The sequence below is a fragment of the Polypterus senegalus genome, chromosome 4, assembly GCF_016835505.1.
Source record: "Polypterus senegalus isolate Bchr_013 chromosome 4, ASM1683550v1, whole genome shotgun sequence".
Lineage (NCBI taxonomy): Eukaryota > Metazoa > Chordata > Cladistia > Polypteriformes > Polypteridae > Polypterus > Polypterus senegalus.
The window spans coordinates 234,852,118-234,876,820 of record NC_053157.1 but is presented as its reverse complement, the minus strand read 5'-3'; the positions used below and the strand labels follow the sequence as shown (position 1 = coordinate 234,876,820).

The window sequence follows — 24,703 nt, the reverse complement described above, 5'->3', positions numbered from 1 at the left end:
AGTCTTGATCTACGCAGTCTGCCATTTTTCGTCACCACGCTGAGAGGGTTTTCGGACGAAGGTCCGACACTTGCTTCGAAGGGTTTGGCTGTTGTCCAAGCCTTTTAATACTGTCTGCTTCACTTGCTGGTCTACTCTGGTCTCCAAACAAGGGCAGGCAGGGACCGAACTCGTCCTCCACAAAATACAGAAATATCCTAATGCTTACATGCTGATAGAGCAATCTACACATTTCATTGGGGAGTCTGAATTTACTTGTCTAGGATAGCAGGGAGCTGGAGCCTGTTCTGATGGGACTGGGTGCAAAGCATGGACTAGCCCAGGATGGGATATCCTGTATTACCACTGTACACTCAAATGAGCATGAATGCTTTCAGCAACCAAGGGGAGATACTTTGTGCTCTCATCTAATGTTTTTTGAATGTCTAAGATCACTTTAACAGACGTGTGATAGTCACATGTCATGATTCTTACGACGTCCATCAATTTCATTGTAGTGTTTTCATACAGAAGTCTTCTCTGTCTCCAAACAAGGGCAGGCAGGGACCGAACTCGTCCTCCACAAAATACAGAAATATCATAATGCTTACATGCCGGTTCTCATTCTCCCAACAAGGAAAGGATATTTTGTACCGACAGAGGACCGAAATACTATTCTGTGTTTAGGCTGACTATACAATCCTCCAGTTGTCTTTGGCTATCTAGTCTATGCTTGGCTAGCATTTCTAAATGCTGAGCCCCTGTGTGCCAAACAGCATGCACATGTGAATGGAACCTCTAATAGTGTTGTTCAGGACAGTGACATAAAATATTAGAGAAAAATGTAATATAACAAGTGGCAGTGAGGAGAAGATCAATCAGTAGAGCTCTGGAACTGGCATCTACAAAGGCACAGCTGAAATAACGGAGGGAGATGATTTATGTTCTCTCTTTGCAGTTTTCATTGTAGGTTTTCAGTTTCAAAAGTGTTTACATGTTGAGAGAGGTGTTTCTCCCAGTGGACAGTTAACCAGCTCACCACAGTGATGTGCCCCTTACAGTATGTGCAAGTTATTTAAATAAAATATAAACACCCACACACAGAAAAGAAAGAAAGAATAATAATAAATGCATGCGTTTAAGCGACCCTGCCAATTTGAATGTTCTTAGGCATTCACTCATTTAGGGTTTACTAGACTGGCATCCCATCCAGGGCTGGTGTCTGCTGTGCCCATTACCCTGAATTGGATTCTTGGATATGATAAGGAATGAAAGAGTGGAGTAGTAGTCAAACTGCACCTTCTTGTGGTCACTTGACACACATGGGAAAGGCTCTACATAATTAAAAAGTATTATTATTATCCATCCACGTGGACAAAATTGTTGGTACCCTTCAGTCAATGAAAGAAAAACTCAAAATGGTCACAGAAATAACTTTAATCTGAAAAAAGTAATAATAAATAAAAATTCTATGAAATTTAACCAATGAAAGTCAGACATTGATTTTCAACCATGCTTTAACAGAATTATTTAAAAAAATAAACCCATGAAACAGGCCTGGACAAAAATGATGGTACCCCTAACTTAATATTTTGTTGCACAACCTTTTGAAGCAATAACTACAATCAAACGATTCCTGTAACTGTCAATGAGACTTCTGCACTTCTCAGCAGGTATTTTGGCCCACTCCTCATGAGCAAACTGCTCCAGTGGTCTCAGGTTTGAAGGGTACCTTTTCCAGACGGCAGGTTTCAGCTCTTTCCAAAGATGCTCAATAGGATTGAGGTCAGGGCTCATAGAAGGCCACTTTAGAATAGTCCAATGTTATCCTCTTAGCCATTCTTGGGTGTTTTTAGCTGTGTGTTTTGGGTCATTGTCCTGTTGCAAGACCCATGACCTGCGACTGAGACCAAGCTTTCTGACACTGGCCAGCACATTTCTCTCTAGAATCCCTTGATAGTCTTGAGATTTCATTGTACCCTGCACAGATTCAAGACACCCTGTGCCAGATGCAGCAAAGCAGCCCCAGAACATAACAGAGCCTCCTCCATGTTTCACAGAAGGGACAGTGTTCTTTTCTTGATATGCTTCATTTTTCCGTCTGTGAGCATAGAGCTGATGTGCCTTGGCAAACAGTTCAACTTTTGTCTCATCTGTCCATAGGACATTCTCCCAGAATCTTTGTGGCTTGTCCACATGTAGTTTGGCAAATTCCAGTCTGGCTTTTTTATGATTTGTTTTCAACAATGGTGTCCTCCTTGGTCGTCTCCCATGAAGTCCACTTTGGCTCAAACAACGATGGATGGTGCGATCTGACACTGATGTTCCTTGAGCTTGAAGTTCACCTTGGATCTCTTTAGAAGTTTTTCTGGGCTCTTTTGTTACCATTCGTATTATCCGTCTCTTTGATTTGTCATCATTTTCCTCCTGCGTGCCACGTCCAGGGAGGTTGGCTACAGTCCCATGGATCTTAAATTTCTGAATAATATGTGCAACTGGAGTCACAGGAACATCAAGCTGCTTCGAGATGGTCTTATAGCCTTTACCTTTGACATGCTTGTCTATAATTTTCTTTCTAATCTCCTGAGACAACTCTTTCCTTCGCTTCCTCTGGTCCATGTTGAGTGTGGTACACACCATGTCACCAAACACCACAGTGACTACCTGGAGCCCTATATAAAGGTCCACTGACTGATTACAAGATTGTAGACACCTGTGATGCTAATTAGTGGACACACCTTGGATTAACATGGCCCTTTGGTCACATTATTTTCAGGCTTTTCTAGGGGTACCATCATTTTTGTCCAGGCCTGTTTCATTAGTTTTTTTTTTTATTAATTCTGTTGAAGCATGGTTGAAAAGCAATGTCTGACTTTTATTAGTTAAATTTCATAGAATTTTTATTTATTATTACTTTTGTCAGATTAAAGTTATTTCTGTGACCATTTTGAGTTTTTCTTGCATTGACTGAAGGGTACCAACAATTTTGTCCACGTGTATGTCAAGGGGGTCTGTTGGAACCAATCCCAGCCAGCACAGGGCACAAGGCAGGAAATAAACCTCAGGCAGGACGCCAGCTCAACGCATGGCACACACACTAGGGACAATTTAGGATTCCCAATGCACATAACCTGCATGTCTTTGGACTGTGGGAGGAAACTGGAGCACCTGGAGGAAAGCCACGCAGACACGGGGAGAACATGCAACCTCCACGCAAGGAGGACCCGGGAAGCGAACCCAAGTCTCCTCACTGCGAGGCAGCAGCGCTACCACTGTGTCACCTCATTATTATTATTATTTACTATTATAAAAAAATCTTGGGAAAAGAGACGAGATGTGACTTTCTCAGAGAGATAACTTCACGCCCCACGAGATGAGACCTTGTGCCAAGAGATTTAACCACGCCCGGAAATTATAATTCTTTGCATTTATATAGTGCTTTCCTCACTACTCAAAGCGCTCAGCAATTGCAGGTTAAGGGCCTTGCTCAAGGGCCCAACACAGCAGAGCCTCTTTTGGCATTTACAGGATTTGAACTGGCAACCTTCTGATTCACTTCAATTAAACATACAGTCTTCTGCAGACTTTCAGGATGACTCCAGATCCCTTTAGGACAGGCAAATTCAGTCCTGGAGGGCCACAGTGGTTGCAGGTTTTTGTTCCAACCCAGTTGCTTAATTAATAACCAGTCCTTGTCAATTATTTAATTTCATGGCTTGTTTGTGCTTTAACTCTGCCATGTCAAGTCATTCTCATATCCTAGATTTATTTTTTCCTTTCTAAGGATATCATCCAAATGATCTGAAGTCTACAACGGATGACTTATTCTCAGTGCTTCACTTTTTTCTCTTCACTTTAATTAAACCCAACAGTACATGATAAATACACACAAGTGTAAATGGAAACAAGCTAAATGGAGAAATGCTGCTCTCTTTTGTCATTTGCATCTTATTGCTAATAAGGAGCAATTAAAAACCAAGAATACAGTTGTTTAAGACTAAAATAAGCAATAAAGGTTCAAAATCTTAATGAGCGAGACAACTAAAGTGAAGCAGAAGTGTTCCTTGAGTAATAATTGCTTGTTATTAAGCAATTGGGTTGGAACAAAAACCTGCAGCCACTGCGGCTCTCCAGGACTGAATCTGCCCACCCCTGCTTTAGGACCTACTGAGAGAGCAGCAGCATGGCTGGCATGCTGAAGACCACCTGGTGGTCACAATACATCTGTGCATACTGAGTTACAGTAGGTGTTGTGTTTCATTTTTATAGTGAACTTCGCAATGCATCCCAAATATAATTTGAAGCAGATTTAGTCACGCATTAACAGAAAACTAAGCACGGATCATCCCTCTTATTCCTGTATGTCATATCTTCATTATCTGGTCTCATGTGTCACATTACCTGTTCATCACAAGTGTCACATCAGGTGTCATCTCTCAGGTTACACTTCAAATCTCCTCCTTATTCAAAACAAGTCACCTCCTTGTTTGACTGACTCATTGGCTCTGCCTGCCAGTCTCCTGACTGACGATAGCTGAAGCCCACCTCTTTGGACTAGGGGATGAGTTGACCTGCTAGCTGTGTCTGGACACCCTGACTGATCCCATGTCACTTGATTGTGGACACAGTTTTTGTTTGATGTGCCTCACCTACTATAGGGATTGGGGTCAAGTGTGTGAGCAGCTTTCCTCAGTGCCCACAAATCGTCATGCTGAGGCCTCAACAATGTACTGAATTAAGTCATCAAGACATTAAAGAAGACAGAACTCATTCCAGTTCCTCCATCTGAGAACTATGCTAGCCATGGAGGAAGAAGTTCAGAGCAGTGAAGTCATGTCTGATCTACCTTCACTGGCAGTCTAATTATGAAGGAACTACCTGGAAGGAACACAAACTGACTGATCCAGATGGAAATCTAAAATAAGGAGGAACTCTGTGCACAACATCAGAAAAATTTGGAAATATTTTGCAAGATTGAGGAGACGTGTATCCGCATGATGTGTGTGTGGTTACTGGACATAATGGTTATAAAATGTTCAAGCTGGAGATGGACAGAGGAGACAAACAGGTGAGTGGGGTTTAGTAATAGAAACCAAATGAACAAAAAGAATTGAGGGATATATAATTGTGGTCTGATAGAGCAATCCACACATTTCACTGGGGAGTCTGAATTTACTTGTCTAGGATAGCAAGGAGCTGGAGCCTGTTCTGATGGGACTGGGTGCAAAGCATGGACTAGCCCAGGATGGGATATCCTGTATTACCACTGTACACTCAATGCTTTCAGCAACCAAGGGGAGATTCTTTGTGCTCTCATCTAATGTTTTTTGAATGTCTAAGATCACTTTAACAGACGTGTGATAGTCACATGTCATGATTCTTACGACGTCCATCAATTTCATTGTAGTGTTTTCATACAGAAGTTCTCACTTTAGTAATTAATAAAGTAATCAACCACTTAATTAGTGATCAGAGATCATTTAATTTGTCACATGTATGATGATTGTGAGATGGATTCGAACCTTTAAAAAATCCACCAAGTCCAGTAGTTGAGTAAAACATTTGGTAAAGGGGTCCAGAAATGTGAATATTGAAATCATCCTTCAACATGACAGGATCATGATTCATACTGAGATCAGATAAAAGGTAATTAAGTTCAGTGATAAATGAGGGACTGCAGATTAACACTCCAGCTCCACTTGAATCTGTTTGAATGTCTAATATGAGCACTTTTGTTAACTCACTCATATCTTTGCAAGTCCTGTGCAGTTCATCACATAAATTGTTCCAAGGCCACCCCCTTGACTGACGTCTCTTCATTTATGCAGGATTGAAATCTGCTTGGCCACCATTCAGTAAATTCACAAATGGCTGACTGTGTTCTCAGTACAACGTTGTTAACCGAAACAAGCAAACATTTACATAACAATAAATAAAACCGTAATGGTGTAGGCTGATTTTCAATTTTCAAACTTGATACGAATCAAAGCACTAATGCAGGGGGCTCTGGTGGAGGATCTGATTTTAATTCCAGGTCTCTCTGTGTTCCTTACCTTTTTTGGTTAACAGTTCCTTTAGATTCTTTTACATAAATTAGTTCCTAAGATGCCCCAAAGACAGACATCTGATGTTCCATTTTCAGCAGATCTTTAATTATTCCTCTGCAGTATCTGAGTTGTTAAAGGTTCTGTCATCCTTGAATGGGGAATATGTTCATAACTGAGATTTGGTTTCAATGAATGGAATGGAATTATTCTATGGTACTCCAGAAGTTTTAGTTTGTAAAAATCATTTTCATTTTGCCTAATTCGGATTAGAATGTGGAACCTGACTGTGCTGTCCTTTTCACCATTTTTATTTTTTTTTGTTTTTGAACTGTTAACAATCAGTTTCCAGAAAAAACTCATAGGTAAAGGTCATCATAAGAAATTATTTTTCATAATACTGATGATATGGTGCTGTGCATCTCCGATCCATACCCATCATTACCAGCTATTACACAAACTTCGTAAGACCTCTAGGTTAAAATCAATTGAAACAAAGAGTGATCCCCTCCCTGGGAATTCCCTCACATGCCAAGCTAAATTTGAACTCTTATTGTTGATGCTCTCTGAACAAATAAAGTACCTGGAAATAACAGGTACAGGAAATTGTAAAGGTTTCTTGAATTGTAACGTTTGTATTATTCTGGGGACCATTAATATGGGAATAGATGGACTTGTCTTCATCTTCTAATTGGTAGAGTAATGTTCCCAAAAGCCGTATCTTCCAAAGTTCCTATATCTTTTTCAGAGCATACCAATATAAATTAATATTTAATTTTATATAGATAGTGTAAAAGAATGAGTCTCAACACACTAGTCTTTACACTTTACATGCTTCCACTGGGATCTGTCATTAAGAAACATGTTAATTTTTACTCGTATGCAGATGACACCCATTTATACTTTTCATTTAGATCAGTTTCTCTGATGTTGTCTTTAATTAGTTGTGAACAGAGGCGACCTTGCTGTGTTGTGGTTGGACCTGGCCAATGCCTTTGGGTCTATACCACACAAACTGGTGGAGCTTGCACTACATCGCCACCATGTTCCCAGGAAAATCAAGGATCTGATCCTGGATTATTATAACAACTTAAGGATAAGGGTCACTTCTGGGTCAGAAATATCAGACTGGCATCAGCTTGGCAAGGGGATAATAACAGGGTGCACCACCTCAGTTATTCTCTTTGCCCTTGCCATGAATATGGTGGTCAAGGCAGCTGAGGTAGAATGTAGAGGGCCCCTGACTAACTCAGTGTACGACAGCCCCCGATAAGAGCCTATATGGATGATCTAACCATCACGAAAACATCAGTCCCAGGGAGCAGGTGGATCCTACAAGGACTTGAGAGACTCATCACATGGGCAAGGATGAGTTTTAAGCCTTCCAAGTCAAGGTCCATGGTGCTGAAGAAGGGGAAGGTGACTGATAAGTACCGATTTGCTATTGCAGGAACAGTCATCCCATCCATCACAGAGCAGCCAGTCAAGAGTTTAGGGGAAAATCTTTGACTCAAGTCTGAAAGACACAGCTGCCATTCAGAAATTCACGCAGGAGCTTGGGACATGGCTCACCAAAGTTGATAGGTCTGGCCTGTCTGGTAGGTTTAAAGCCTGGATCTATCAGCATTCAATCCTGCCCCGGGTCCTATGGCCTCTGCTGGTATATGCAGTCCCATTTTCAACAGTTGAGTCCCTTGAAAAAAAGATCAGCAGCTTTCTTCGGAGGTGGTTGGGACTCCCACGCAACCTCACCAGCGCAGCACTGAATGGAACTAGGAACATCCTGCAGCTACCATTTAGAGGCCTCACGGAAGAATTCATGGTAGCACGCACCAGAGAAGTCCTACAGTACAGGGACTCCAAGGATTGTAAGGTGTCAGCAGCTGGCATTGAGGTGAGGACAGGCAGGAAGTGGAGGGCGGAGAGGGCTGTGGAGGTGGCAGAGTCACACCTGAGACAGAAGGCTCTGGTTGGCACCGTGGCAACAGGTAGAGCAGGTCTGGGCTACTTCCCAATGACCCAGGTCTGCAAGGCCCAAGGCAAGGAGAGAATCCATCTACTCCAGGAAGAGGTCCGAGCAGGGGTGGAGGAAGAGAGAGTGAGCAGGGCAGTAGGACTCCGGCAACAGGGTGCGTGGACAAGGTGGGAGAGTACTCTCCAGTGAAGCATCACATGGTCGGACATCATGCAGGGAGATTTCTTTCGTGTCCGGTTCCTGGTGCAGGCAGTCTAAGATGTCCAGCAAACCTCCACGTCTGGGGAAAGAGCGAGACACCATCCTGCCCACTTTGTTCAGGAAGAGGCTCTCTAGAACATCTACTCAGCAGCTGCCCTAAGGCACTGGTGGACGGCCGCTACAGGTGGCGCCATGACAAGGTGCTCAAGGCAGTTGTTGAAAGCTTGACTGCAGCCATCAAGACAAGCAAACTCCTCCACGGCCCAAAGAAAGCAGTTACCTTCATTAAAGCGGGAGAGCAATCCCAGACAAAGGCAGTAACAACAGGCCTCTTCCACACAGCCTCTGACTGGCAGCGACAGGCTGACTTGGGAAACCAGCTAAAGTTCCCGCAGCAAATTATAACAACAACACTCCAGCCAGACATGATCATTACATCTGAGGCCTCAAAACAGCTGATCGTGCTGGAACTGACAGTGCCCTAGGAAGAACGTATTGAGGAAGCTAGTGAGAGGAAATGCGCCAAGTACCAGGAGCTGGTGGAGGAGTGTAGAAGCAGAGGCTGGAGGGTACTCTATGAGCCCATAGAAATTGGTTGCAGAGGATTTGCAGGACGCTCACTCTGTAGAGTCCTCACACAGTTGGGCGTAACAGGAGCGGCCAAGAAGAGGGCCATTAAATCCGGAAGTGAAGCTGCAGAGAAAGCCTCAAGGTGGCTTTGGATGAAGATGGCCGATCCGTGGATTGCTACTGGGACACAAGTTGGGGAGTCATCAACCCCGGCTGGGTCGCCTAAGCGAGGGTGTATGATGTTGTCAGACCCAAACGCCCGATGACCTCAGGATACATCACTGATGATGTGTCCCAGTGCATCCAGGTGATGTTTCTTATATTGTCTGACTGTGGATTGGTGGAGTGGATGGATGAGAACTACTTGTCATTAAACACCGATAAAACAGAGATGTTAATTGTTGGAGGGAATGACATTGATCACAACAATATTCTGTCATCGTTTAACTCAGTTGGAGTCCCCATTAATTTCACTGAATCAGCCCAAAATCTCGGAGTTCTCTTTGACTCTAACATGTCATCTAAAGCACATATTGCAAAGTTGTCCAAATCATGTTTAGTCCATCTTAAAAATGTTAGGAAATTTTAAGACGCTTTCTAAATAAACAAGATTCTGAGAAATTAATTCATGCATTTATCTCTAGTAGGATTGACTACTGCAATGCGGTGTTCACTGGCTGTTCAAACTGTTCTTTATACAGCCTCCAGTTAATCCAAAATGCTGCTGCAAGAATTATAACAAGAACTAGAAAATACGAACATATAACTCTAGTTCTTAAATCATTACACTGGCTCCCAGTTAAGTTTAGGGCAGATTTCAAAATCCTCCTTTTAACATATAAAGCATTAAATAGCCAAAGTCCGGCTTACTTGTCTGAACTTATCATGACTTACAAAACAGAGTGCACATTAAGATATCAAGATGCCAGATGACAGACCCTACCAAAGGTTGCCATTGATTTCAGGCAAGATTGCTTTCCTCCTAGACAACTATATGTTGCATTCTCAAGAGTGAGCTCGCGCAGCTTCGTCATATTACAACCAGAGTGCTGAACTGACAATGTGATATATAAAGAGAACTATAACAATAGTAATAAACGAACCATAAAACAGCGGAGAACCCCTGGATTAAATAAAAAGGCAGCTTCCTTGGCAAAGCAAGAAAAAAGGATGGCTTTATATGTCGTTCGTTTATAAAACAGCGGAGAAGCTGTGTAAAGGTTGCTTCACAAAAAACAGTGGAGCACCTTATATGAGCAGGCAGTCAGCTAAAGAAGGGAATCAATAAATAACTATAATCATAATAAACGAACAAACAATAGAGTACAAGCCGCGGATTAAATAAAGGAAATGGGTACCTGAACAGTAAAGTAAGTCTCGAATAGCTACACAATAACTATAGCAATTGTAATAGACGAACAATAAAATAGTACAAAACCGCGAAGCAAGGAGAAACGACGGCCTTATATGGTGTTCGTTTATAAAGCAGCGGAGAGGCTGTGTGAAGGCAGCTACACAAAAAACAGCAGAGCGCCACACTCTGAATGTATTCCTGGCATCACCGTTATACCCTCTGATCTCCATTTCAATTGAAATGCCTCAAATTTCCAGTAAGGCTCTGCTTCGCGATGACAATTAATAAGTCTCAGGGACAGACCCTACAAAAGATTGCCATTGATTTGAGGCAAAATTGCTTTCCTCCTGGACAAAACTATACGTTGCATTCTCAAGAGTAATCTCAGTGCACAGCTTGGTTATATTACAACCGGACTGCTGAATTGACAACGTGGTATACAAAGAGATCCTTAAAAGATAGTTATTGGTATATTTTCCCTCAGTTTAAAAAGGTTTTCTTTTCTTCTTAATAAAAATTTAAAAGCAGTACTTCGTCGCTGCGAAGTGCGGGGATTTTGCTATATACAGTATATATATATATACAGTATATATATATATGTAGATATATATATGTAGATATGTATATATTCAGTATATATGTGTGTATATATGTAGATATGTATATATATGTGTAACTGTATATATATGTATACAGTGGAACCTCAGTTCACGAACGTCCCGGTTCACGTACAACTCGGTTCACGACCAAAAAGATCGCCAAACTTTTGCCTCGGTTCACAACCACACACTCGGTATACGAACAAGCCAGGTTCCCTTGCCTGCCTGCAAGCTGAGCTGAAAGAGAGAGAGAAAGGGCGAGCGAGCACGTGCCTGCTAGGGAGGTGGAGGAGGAGATTGCTTCACGTGTTTGCTGAACAAGCCAGTTTCCCTTGCGTCCTCAGTAGAGAGAGAGAGAGAGAGAGAAAGGGCGAGCGAGCACGTGCCTGCTAGGGAGGAGGAGGAGGAGATTGCTGCACGTGTTTGCCTGCCTATCTGTAGGCTGTAGTGCAAGCGAAACCATCCCCCTCCCCCACAGGCAGCCTGAGAGAGAAAGAGAGCTGTCATGCTTTTTCATTTAAGCAAAGCCGCTCCTTGTTCATTGTTTTCAATAAGACGTGCACTCTTTGTGCTCTACAGTATTTCGTGTGCTTTTGCAGTTAACTATGGCTTCTAAGCAAGTGAAGAGTGGTCAGGAGAAAGTTTTGAAGAAAATTGAAATCGAAGTAAAGAAAGAAATTACAAGAGGTGGAAAAACTGTTTACCAGTTTACTCATTTACCAATGTGAGAACCCTCGTGCTTTCAAGCAGCATAATGTAAACAAAGCCAGACTGCCAGTAATGTGGAGCGTCACAAGAACGTTCTTTTTGGAATGGCTGCATGAGGCTTTCACTCCCACCAGCTAAACAGCTAAAAGCACCAGAAACCCAAGAAATCACAAGAGAGAAAACACCTGAAGGAAAACACTTCATGCTAGAACTCGTTTCATGCAAGGTTAGTTTTCTTGGTGGTTTTTGTATTATGGATTTTTCAAAAGTAATTTTTTTAGTTCATAATGCGATTTGTTGCAATGTTATTTTTCTCTTTTTCAAATGTTCGCTTTTTTCCTTGTGCTTAAAACTCATGAAAGGTTTACAGATGGAGTTTTTCATAGCGCGATTAGGTGCAATGTTACATTTCTCTTTTTTCAAATGTTCGCTTTTTTCCTTGTGCTTAAAACTCATTAAAAATTGTTTACATGGAGGACTTCATCGTGTGATTTGTTGCAATGTTACTTTTTTGGTTGCTTGCGAGTTGGTTTTTAAATGAAGTTCGGATTTGTGCGATGTTTTTTCTGCTGTGCTTAAAACTCATTTTAAAAACATTGTTTACAGCGATCAGGCTTTAGGTTTAATAGCGTGATCTCCTGCAATCTCGCTTTTTGTTTGCTTGTGAGTTGGTTTTGCAAGCGCTTTGGAATTTTTTTTCTGCTGTGCTTAAAAGTCATTTTAAAAAAAATGCTGCGCGAGCACGTGCTACAGAGAGATTAGAGAGCCGGGCAGCTGACAGGGAAGGGATTGGGGGGACGGATAGGTGTGTGTGTGTGTGTGTTTGTGCGCTCGCGCTACACAGAGAGAGAGCGCGTGAGCGAGCCAGCTCCTGTAGCTGATCAGGGAGCCTGGGTGTTTTGTGTCAGTGTTATTCAATGTTTTTACATTAGTTTACTATTACACTGTGGATTCTATGGTGTAATTAACTATATTTGTGCTTAATCTGTACATATTTTTACATATTTACATACAGTTTGTACGGTCTGGAACGGATTAATTGTATTTACATACAATCCTATGGGGAAACTGCTTCGGTTCACGACCAACTCGGTTTACGACCAAAGTTCTGGAACGAATTATGGTCGTGAACCGAGGTTCCACTGTATATATGTGTCTGTGCGTATATATATTGTGGTAGATAGGGGGCGCTCTCGCTCCCTTGAACCCCTGTCCACAACTCCAGACACCAGGTAAAAGTCCAAGATTCAACTTTATTTAATCGCCACAGTGCACAAAGCACACTCTCCACCACAATACTCATATAAATCACAATAATCACTAATAAACAATTCCTCCACTCCCAGAGGCGTTGCCACCCTTCCACCCAGCTCACCTCATCGTCTGGGAGCTCCCACAGTCCTTTAATATCTCCTGACCCTGAAGTGTTCCTAAACCCCAGTCCATGTGACTCTCAATCACTTCCGGGTCAGGTACAAGTTCTTTTCTTCACCCCGGAAGCACATCATTCCTCTTGTCCACGTGTGCTTCCGGGGCATAGGGAAAATATCCATTACTCCTCCCTGCAGCGTCCCTTAGTGGCCCCCATGGCATCCAGCAGGGCTGTGCATAAAAACTACATTGTCCATGATGCCCTGCTGGTCTTCTGGGGACCTCCATGCTGCAATGGGGTATTGGCCAGCCATCCTCCACAATATATATATATATATGTGTGTGTGTGTATGTATGTATGTGTGTATATATATGTACAGTAATCCCTCCTCAATCGCGGGGGTTGTGTTCCAGACCCCCGCGATAGGTGAAAATCCGCGAAGTAGAAACCATATGTTTCTATGGTTATTTTTATATATTTTAAGCCCTTATAAACTCTCCCATACTGTTTATAAATATTCCCTGCACAGTTATACAGCATAATCCCTTTTGTATTCTCTTAGATATTAGGTAAGATTCATTGAAATTATATATATAAACACACTGTTTATATACAGTAAAACCTAAATATTATTTTAAAGATATCAAGTGTGTCCGATATCACATATGTTACAGCCATTATGATAGACAGGCCACCAGCAATAAATACGTACAACGCAAGAAAAATAGCATACAGTAAAAGTGTGTACAGTGACACTAAACGTACGTACATGTACTAAGTACTGTAAGTAGAAAATTAATTATGTTTACTCACCAACAATGACACGACGACTTGTCCGATAACAATGAGTTTAATTTTACTGCACAACAAAGGAGAGCGTTACAGCCCTTATAAAAGAGCCACTTCAGGCGATTGTGTAGCACTGCCGTTGTTGTTCTTCTGCCAGTCTTCAATCCAAATCCCTAAAGCAGATTCCATCCAGACTATTGCCTTATTACATCCACTTACAACTCATTTTGCACCCTGGTTAAAAGGCTACTGCGGGCATAGATCTTATATTCCTTTCCAACTTTTTAAATAAAAAGAATCGTAGCCTTCAACAAATCCAAAACGTTTACCTTTTCGGCAATCGTTAACATCTTCCGTTTGCGCTTGGGCACGGCCCCTGAAGCAGTAGCAGATCGTTTTGGAGCCATAATGAAGGGCTTGGCTATACACAAAAATAAACACAAAAGAGCACAACTCTTTACACAGCGAAACACGTTGATGCTGAATGAGCGAGACGAGACTTCCTGGTTAACACCGCATTCAGCAAGCAGGAACTTAATTGCGTGCTCTGATTGGTTAGCTTCTCGGTCAGGAGAACTTAACTGCGTGCTCTGATTGGTTAGCTTCTTAGTCATCCGCCAATAGCGTCCCTTGTATGAAATCAACTGGGCAAACCAACTGAGGAAGCATGTACAGGAAGTAAAAAGACACATTGTCTGCAGAACCCTGAAGCAGCGAAAAATCTGTTATATATTTAGTTATGCTTTCATATAAAATCCGCGATAGAGTGAAGCCACGAAAGTCGAAGCGCTTGATATAGCGAGGGATTACTGTATATTTATCTGTATGTGTGTATGTGTATATGTGTGTGTGTGTAAGTATGTGTGTATATGTATGTGTACATATATGTTGATATGTATATATATATATATATATATATATATATATATATATATATATATATATATATATATATATATATATATGTGTAGATGTGTATATGTGTGTATATATATATATATATATATATATATATATACACAGGGTGGGCCATTTATATGGATACACCTTAATAAAATGTGAATGGTTGGTGATATTAACTTCCTGTTTGTGGCACATTAGTATATGTGAGGGGGAAAACTTTTCAAGATGGGTGGTGACCATGGTGGCCATTTTGAAATCGGCCATTTTGGATCCAACTTTTGTTTTTTTCAATAGGAAGAGGGTCATGTGACACATCAAACTTATTGGGAGTTTCACAAGAAAAACAATGATGTGCTTGGTTTTAACGTTTTACTCGCTTGCCTCCCACTGGGAGTCTACCTGAAGTGCTCACTTGCTCCAGCTCCCAGGCTGCTCAGCTGGAGGAACCCTCAGCCCCCTCTTGAGCATCGGCCACACGTTTCTCTCCTATTGTCACACATGTGACCTTAGGAGTCAACCAAAGGGACCAGGAAATGACAATTTCACGGCAGACAAGGGGGTGGAGGGGTGCAGTGAACCTCTCTCTTTTCTCTCCACAGACCAAACATAAGAAATCCTTCCTGTCCCGGGCCTGAGGATGTCACGTCCTGTGAACCAGCTATAAAAAACCCTCATCCTCCATACTCAAACAGGTCTGTTTTGAACTGTACCCAGTACACATTGTATGCTACTTTAAAGCCTTTTGCAGCCAGGGAAACTAGACGGGTGGCTGCTCCAAACCTTCATTGTGCGTCCGGCTGTTTCTTTCACTATATATACTGTATATATTATATAAAAATGAGACAAGACCTGTTTAGGGAGATGAGATGTGACCTTCTCAGACAATTTCTTTCTGTGCTAAGACATTTAACCATGCCCGGGGCCAGAAAAAGACAGCGTAAATGACAAAATAGAATGTCATAAAGAATTTTAAAATGTTGGTGCGATACACAGGCAGAGCAGGTTAGAGATAATGGATGTAGGAAAATTTGAAAGTCTCAAAAAAAATGAGAGTAAAGATCACATTAGTGCAAACAAATGGAAAAAATTACTCAGTCAATAATGGAATAGCAAAAAGAGATCAAATAGTGTTTGAGGATGTCTGGGGGAGAAGAGAGACAAGGAAATGAGTTAAAAGGACAGCTGCTGTACAGACTTTTAAACAAGATGCAGAGCACACGGCACAGCACAGCAGAAAGCCAGCAGCTGATCAAGCAAAGAGTGGGGTACAAAAAAAAAAGTATTTGTTTCCCATTGTATCACCGTTTAGGAGGGCTTTCGGAGGAGCGACTGTGTCTCCTTCGGGTGCGTTCAGCCCCCTCCTTTCACAACAGCGCGTAGCGCAGGCGGGATTAGGTTTGGGCCAGCGAAGCCCCCTAGTGTGTATATATATATATATATATATATATATATATATATACTAGCAAAATACCAGCCATGGAGAAGTAGTGTGTTAAAGAAGCAATGAAAAGAAAAGGAAACATTTTGAAAATAACGTAACATGATTGTCAATGTAATTGTTTTGTCACTGTTGTGAGTGATGAGTATTGTTGTCATATATATATATATATATATATATATATATATATATATATTTACACACACACATAAACATATATATATACATATCTATACATATACACACACATATATATACACACACATATATACACATACATACATATATATATATATATATATATATATATATATATATATATATATATATATATATATATATATATATATATATACATACACACACACATATATAAACATATATATACATATACATACATATCTACATATATACACACACAGCTATTTCATATCAGTGCAATACGCTGCTTGTTAAAACGGATAACTCCCGCTCTTACGTGCAAGTCTGCGTGGATATTATGAACTATCGTATTTGTTCAAGTTCTATTTAAATTTTAAATAGAAGGAATTTTTATTTAGTCGACAGAAATATCTTTGGTAGGAATGGTAAAACAGACAGGAATATTATTCTGAATAAATCAACTCAAACCTTAAACAACTTATAATATTTTGCTCTCCATAAAAATATATCCTGTCTAAATTATACAAGTTAGAAATAAAGTAAACGTTAAAAGAACAAACATTCAAATTTCTTTACTCTTATGTAATTTTATATAAAAATAAACTTAGATTTTAAATATCCCAAAAGATTTTGCTCTCCATAAAAATATATCCTGTCAAAATTATACAAATTCAAATATGAACATGCTGCATAACAAAACCTGGAAATATAAATAAAATGTGTTCCTTTCAGCAATAACAAATCAAATCATTCAGTTGTCTTTGCTCATATGTCATTTTAGAGCTGGACGCCTGGCATCTTTTTGGCACAGGTTCGTTTCTGTTTGGTGTGAGGTTCTGTGTTGTGGAGATTCTCAGGATGGATTGCAGGTGCTCATCAGTGAGGTGACTCCTGTGTGCTGTTTTGTTAGTCTTTATCACTGAGAAGAGCTTCTCACACAGATATGTGCTACCAAACATGCACAAGGTTCGAGCCGCATGTAGACGGACTTTTTGTTCTTCAAAGTCACCAAAGCGCCGTGCAAACTCAGTGCGCTCAGTTTATCAGCAAAGTGCGATTTGGGAACACCGTAGTGACGACTTGGTTTAACATTACTTGGCAACAGGGAAAGTGGGGCAAGTGCACTGGTGCATTTGTGTCTCCCATAAAAGCAGCTTCACTTGAAATCACTTTGTGATTGTGCACGGTAAAACGTCCGCTGAAGTGTCAGATTCTTATTTAATTATGCTGCTTTCTGTATCTTCTGCATTGCATTCAGGTTACCCTGATGTTTTGTCTCATAGTGCCGTCTTAGATTAAATTCTGTAATTACAGCCACATTAGCTCCACAAATGAGACACACGGGTTCAGTAAACATATACTCAGCCTCCCATCGGTTTTAAAGGCTCTATTTTCAGAATCAACTTTTCTCTTCAGCATCGTGTGAGCTAGCTTCGCAATAACTTGCAGCATCATAAGGTAGACTTGATTAACACGGTAAGTGTTCGGCAAGGCAGCTGAAGCGCTGCATTATGGGATCTGTAGTTTATTGTGTTACCAGCGCTTCATATACCCGGCTTTAATAACAATAATACAGTATATAAAATGATCTCGGGCGGATATAATTACGCCGGGCGGATGTGGCCCTGCCCTTGAGTTTGACACATATGGACTAAATAGAACTTGAAAAGATATATTTTTCAAATGTGATCGCGCAATTCAGATAGAGTTGACGCGCACTACAGCCTGCATGCCTCAATAAGTCATCCTCCCCTCGCTCTTACTTTTTTACAGTTCATCTAATGAATACACTGAGTATGGCTTTACCAAAACAATCATTGATGGCGAATAAAGTATCCATTATTCGAGTATGTAGATCGGGATATATATATACATATATATATATACCCGCGTATCGCAGCGAGAAGTAGTGTGTTAAAAAAGCTAGAAAAAAAAAGGGAACATTTTAAAAATAACGTAACATGACTGTCAATATACAGTATTTGTTTTGTGAGTGTTACTGAGTGTTGCTGTCATCAAGGATTTGATTATCATTATTTCTTTCAATCAGGTTCGTATTTGTAGGATGTGTTGTGTTCAAGTTACATTCCGTGTTTGTCAATCGTTGTAAAGATGACAGGTTTCATTCATCGATTCGTTTCTTACTGCATCAATAAACAGCTCGTCTTCTTCTTTATCTGAGACCTGACACACTGCATGCACGGTTTTTTACACTGTCTTCCTTTAGCGGGACATTGACTTTTTCCACGTGTGCTTTGTTTCCGCAGTAGCTGGATTTATGAATATGCTTATCAGACGCTTCATATTTTTGCTGCCTTTTCAATTGTGTAATTCGGTTTTGTTCAGCTCTTTGGAACTGTTGCTTTTATCTGTGCACTGCGCCAGTTCACGTGAGCCACTCGGTGTACATGCATCGAAGGTTCCCAGCTGTGCTGGTGCCATCTCCTGCTATGTCCATGGCTGTATTTAATGTTACCTTAGTCCTGGCACTTAAAACTTTCTCTCGCAGTTTCGCTGAGTTTGTGTCAAACACCACCCTGACCATCTCATCTTCCTCTCCATAAGCACAGTCCTTCACCCGTGAATATTTACCCGTGGCAGTTTGCTATTGGATTGCCGCTGACGGACGGCCTTATATGGGCAGGCACTAAATTACAAACGCCAGGCAGCCTGTCTATGAACTTAATTTAAAGGGTAGGTTTACATCGTGCTTTGTTTCAAGTAGCAGAACTCATCAACATGGTTGTATATGTCACTCGCTCGCTTCTTATTGTTTCGCTGCCTTCTCAATTATATAATGCATGTTTTCTTCAGCGCTTTTTGAGGTCTTCCTGGTTTTCTATGTACTGCGTGTTTACGTGGGAGGCGTGATGATGTCACACGAAACTCCGCCCCCACGGCGTTGAAGCTCATCTCCATTACAGTAAATGGAGAAAAACTGCTTCCAGTTATGACCATTACGCGTAGAATTTCGATATAAAACCTGCCCAACTTTTGTAAGGAAGCTGTAAGGAATGAACCTGCCAAATTTCAGCCTTCCACCCACACGGGAAGTTGGAGAATTAGTGATGAGTCAGTGAGTGAGTGAGTGAGTGAGTGAGTGAGTGAGGGCTTTGCCTTTTATTAGTATAGATATATAGTGTCGAGGATGCCAGGGGCCACAACCCGGCCGAGACGCTTTGAAGGACCGGAAGTGGGAATGTGCCCATCTGGGATCACGTGGGGGCCGCCTTCCTGGTTGCTTTGGGGGCCACGGGTTCAGGGCATGGAAGCCCTACCCTGTAGGGGCCTGTGTTCACCACCAGGAGGCGCCCCAATGCCTTCGGGACTTGTGACCTCAGCACTTCCGCCACACCAGGAAGTGCTGGGGGGAAGAATTAGACGGACACCCGGAGAGCTGCCGGGAGAACAGCCGGCACTTCCGCCATGCTGGGGCGTGGCCAAGAGGGGAATGCCGGGAACCACCTGGAGCTCATCCAGGAGAGAATAAAAGGGGCCGTCTCCCTTCATTCAGGGCTGGAGTCAGGTGGAAGAAGGACAAGGCACGTGTGGAGTGTGGAGGTGGCCCGAAGAGAGGCATTTGTGTGGCCAGGACTGTGTGTTGGGATTTGGACTGGGTCTGATTGACCATATTATTGTAAATTATTGTACATAATAAACGTGTGGTGGTGAGTAACAACATGTCCGCCTGTCTGTGTCCGGGTCGGCTCCACTATATATATATTTATATAGATAGATAGGGGAGCCGACCCGGACACAGACAGGCGGACATGTTGTTACTCACCACCACACGTTTATTATGTACAATCAGCATAATACATTTTGAACAACATGACATAAGTAATTCATAATGTAGGACCCAGCAAACACTTGTACGTAATCATTGGCAGGAATGTCCCAAAACATTTGCTGATTGTTCAAAATAAAGAGACAGTGCTTTTATGATGTGCATGAGTGACTGGATGATGTGGAGGTTGGAGTACTGATCTGTGAAATGTACCAAAGGGACTGAGAAAAACTGTAAGTGGTTTGATTCTCTGAATGATTAGGTTAAAACACAATAAAAAGAATAAAGTCAACTGTCTAACCAAAAGAACATGTCCATTAATGTTACTGGTGAGACATGGCCAGTTATCAACAGAGGAGAAGAAAACAAAAATGCCACTTGTCAGTAACCATGTGGGAAATTAAACCACTGGAGGTCGATGGTCAGTTAGAACAGATAAAGTCTGTAGACTTTGGCAAACTGGATGCCCATCACCTCCTGGTCCTTTAACAGTAGCGTCTGTACTGGGCAGGCTTAATAAAACGACAAGACCCTTTCACCCTTTGAATCCAAGCTTACGGGATCTCATGGGCTAAAAATAGCTGAGAAGTAGAGCAGTGGCACTAAGTGGACCAACAACTTATGAAGACGAGGAACAGAATAGAAGAGGGTTAGTAATAGTTCATAAATAGTTCATCATTATTTCTTTATGCAAATGAGTAACAAAGAGAGATGCAATAGGAACAGCTGATCTGCCACTCTAGTCGGGGTATTCCAGATTAAAGTAGATAGTCTTTCTCTATTCAGGCCAGCAGCTAAGAACTCAATCTCTCCATTGTTATTTTATTAAGCCTTGGACACACCACACACACACACACACACACACACCTTTTTGATATATTCAATAAAAAAATAGCGGTTCTAGCTTTTCTATCCTACTCATCCCCATCTCTTGGACCTACAGGTTCCATTTAGGACAATGACATCATATTTATGTGCACCAACATATAAAGTGGCATGTAAAAGTTTGGCACCCGTTGCTTAAAATGTCTTGTTGCTGTGAACAGTTAAGTGAGCAGAAGAGAATCACCAAAAGGCACAAAATTCAAGAGGACATATTTTGTTTCATTATTTGATACAAGATTAGTGTATTGTTGTTGATTTGTACAATTGTTCTGTTGAAATAATAATAATAATAATAATAATAATAATAATAATAATAATAATAATAATAATAATAATAATAACTGCAGTTCCTGATTGGTTCTTGATAATTGGTTATATTGTGCCCCATCCCCAACCTTCACTCATTTTATTTTCTCTCTTTTCAGACTCCTCTCTACTCAAATTGAACAGCAACATGGCACGCCAATTCCTCCATCTGTCTGAATGGAAGACGAAGGAGATATGTGAGTGCATGTATTATTATTATTATTACTAGACATTAAGCCTGTTACAATAACGGGCGCTAGAACAGTAGTGCATAAACATTAGTAGGAACAGTCCGTAATATGCCTTGAATTTTCTGTCACAACAGTGGGCAATCAGCAGAGTCTCACCTGCAGCTGATGTAATGTATGGCGTGCAGATGATAATCGTGCCTGTGGCGTCTCCCCAGCAAGTAATTTAATGTGTGGCATGTGTCAGCTGATGTAGCCTGTGGCGTCTCCCCAGCAAGTAGTGTTCAGCTCCGCAGCAAGTATTTGAATCCGTGCTGGCGTGCAGCTGATTACTGTATGCCTTGTCTCCCCAGCAACGGATTTTATGTGCGTGGCCACGACTACCCAATCAGCACTCTCCCCAGCAATGATGTCCTTTATTTGCTTATCATGCGCGGCTGCGGCTTTGCCATTCACTGTGAGCCCAGCTTCCAGTGTGTGTACGTCCACGGTGCCGTGCGCATGTGCGGGGCACGTGCGATGCGCGGCCCCGCGCATGCGCACTTCACCAGAAGACACACACACACATGGACACCCCTGACCCCTGGATGCACACAGGGGTTTTATTAAAGCAGATTATTATTATTATTATTATTACTACTACTGAGACCAAATATCCTGATCATCCAGAAGGATTTGATTGCTGTACCCAAATTCTGTGCAGAGAGCCTCTGACTGGGACTAGGTGATGCTGGGAGGTGGAGTGGAGTGGAAAAAGCATGGAGACGCTAGAGAGAGCCACATATTAAGGACTGAGCAGGAAGGAGCAGGCAGGGAGTGCATCCTTGACAATAACAACATGTTCTAGAGTTTGGTGTGGTCACATTCTTAGTTCATTATGTTTCATAATAGCAAGCAGATTATAATCAGCTCCAAAACAGGAGTGTATCTGAACTTACCAGCTGGCTCTCTGTCTCACACACAATGATCCTTCTTCACAGGATCTAAACATCCTTTACTTAGCCGCCCTATCCAGGGTTTACTTTTGTTCCTGACTTTGTGTAACAATTCACCATCAGGACATCTTTTTGTTTGGAATTCCGGGTCAAAATGAATTTTACAAGATGGTGGGGAGAGGGGCAGGGTGGACAGCACCTCAAAAAAACGGAATTTAGGCATGAGAATGCAGACTGAGTACAGCTGTCAGTGTCTCCATTATTACTGTGTTGGAGCTAATTTTTGAGAAGACAATCAGGTTTGTGAAATTTTAGTAACTGGCAAAAATGGAAATAATGAGGGTATTAGAAATAAACTTGATGCATTAGGATTAAAAGTCAACTATTGATTCTGACCTGAATTTTACATAACATATTAATCAGATTACTAGGACATCCTTTTTCACTTAAGAAATATAGCAAAATTTAGACCTCTTATAACATTGCAAGATGCTGTGAAATTTGTTTGTGCTAGATTACTGAAACGCACTCCTCTCAAGACCACCCAGAAAAGACACCAGCAGATTACAATGAGTGCAGAATGCAGCTGCTAGAATCTTAACTAGGAAAAGAAAATCTGAGCACATCACCCCAGTCTTAGCGTTGTTACACTGGTTACCTGTGTCATTTAGAATTGACTTTAAAATACTGCTTATGGTTTACAAAGCCTTAAATAATCTGTCCCATCCTATATTTCTGAACGTCTCTCACCTTACACTCCAAATTGCAACCTTAGATCTTCAAATGAGGGTCTGCTTATTATTCCAAGACTAAACTTAAAAGAAGTGGTGAGGCAGCCTTCTGCTGTTATGCACCTAAAATCTGGAATAGCCGACTGATAGAAATTCATCAGGCTAATATGGTGGAGCACTTCAAAAATCTGCTAAAAACATGTTACTTTAATATGGCTTTCTCAGAGCTTCATTTTAGTTGAACCCTGATGCTCTGAATTTTCAATTAATCATCATAACTATTCATGGTGGCTCCAAAATCCTTACTAACCCCTACTCTCTCTTTTGTTCTTTTTCCGGTTCTCTGTGGTGCTGATCTTCACCCCCATCATCTGATCAAAGCACCGTGATGTCCCTACATTGATGGATTAAAGGCCAGAGGTCCAAATGACCATCATCATCAAGTTCTTCCAAGACAACCCTGAATACCATGAGGACTGATTGATGTCATTGATGTTAGGTAGAATGCCTAGAGGGAGCTGGGTGGTCTCGTGGTCTGGAAACCCCTGCAGATTTTTTTTTTTCTTCTGTCCTCCCTGGCCATCGGACTTTATTGTTATTCTATGTGAATTAATATTGCCTAATTTTATTTTCTTATTTATTTTGTCATTTTATCTCTTTCTTCATCAGCTTTGAGCAACATTATTTGTATGAAAATGTGCTGTAGAAATAAAGGTTGTTGTTGCTGTTGTTGTGTGTCAAAGTGAGGGGGCAGTGACTCCTCAGATGTATAACTGCCAGTCTGGTCAGCAGACTGATTCACATGTCTTTCAGGCTGAAAACCCAACAACCTCTGCAGCCCATAAGTGTCATTGAATGTCATCTGCAAAGTTGAACTGGCATGTAGTCCTGCTGAAACAGCACTACTGAAAGGTGCTATATAAACTAAGTATCAAGAGCCATTCACCAGTGACTATATGTAGGAGCAAACATTGACAGAAGTGACTACATTGCTGTTCCCTCACCAGGCATTCTGTTCCTCTCTATTGGTCACTCAAGGTGTCCATCATGTCTAAATGAATTCATTGTTGAATATCTGAAGATGAGGTCTCTTATGTTGGCCATATTAACAGACTTTTATATTTTACTGAGCCTTTCCTGCTTCCAGATTTGTCACTGTCACCCAAACCCATGCAGATGTTTCAGTTAAACGACTTCACCATCACTGTCAGATTCACAGTGCCAACAAGATTTGATACTTGGAATCACTTGACACACACATTCCCAGGATTAATTCAGTGTTCTTGTAGGACCCCTGAAGCAGCGGAATGCCACCTGATATCAGGCAGACTGACAGCCCCTACACCCTGAAGTACGGCCTCACCAATAGGTGGTGGCTACAAGTTCTAAATCTGTCATTTTCATGGAGCCTGAGGAGATAAAAGGGAGAGAAGAAAGTGAAAAGGAGTGAGGGGTGAGAGTGACAGGAAAGAGTATCAGGGGGATAAAGGGAGAGATGAATGACCTTGGCCACCTGTGCTGTTGTGACACAACTTACACAAATAAAGAACTGAGATTTGATCCTCCTGTCTGATTTTCTCCTCTTTGACTCTTCACAACATGGTGGCCATTCTGCAATCAGAGGTTGCAGTCCTCGTTAATCACATATATATCCTGATGTGTGACAGATGTCTGATTCTTTAAGCACTCTGTCTCCACACTGGCTATCACATGATGGACTCTTCACTACTGACCTAAGCCTTACTGTCCTCTCCTCTTTCCTGATTTTTAACTCTGG

General features: G+C 41.4%; 1 long non-coding RNA gene across 1 annotated transcript; it reads left to right on the top strand.

Annotated features, from left to right (window-relative positions):
* The first annotated feature begins 4,519 nt into the window (after positions 1-4,519).
* On the top strand, positions 4,520-23,380 carry LOC120528194. Its single transcript, XR_005633474.1, has 4 exons — positions 4,520-5,047; positions 15,094-15,186; positions 21,192-21,269; positions 23,340-23,380. It is a non-coding gene; the product is annotated as an uncharacterized LOC120528194 (long non-coding RNA).
* Positions 23,381-24,703: the final 1,323 nt, after the last annotated feature.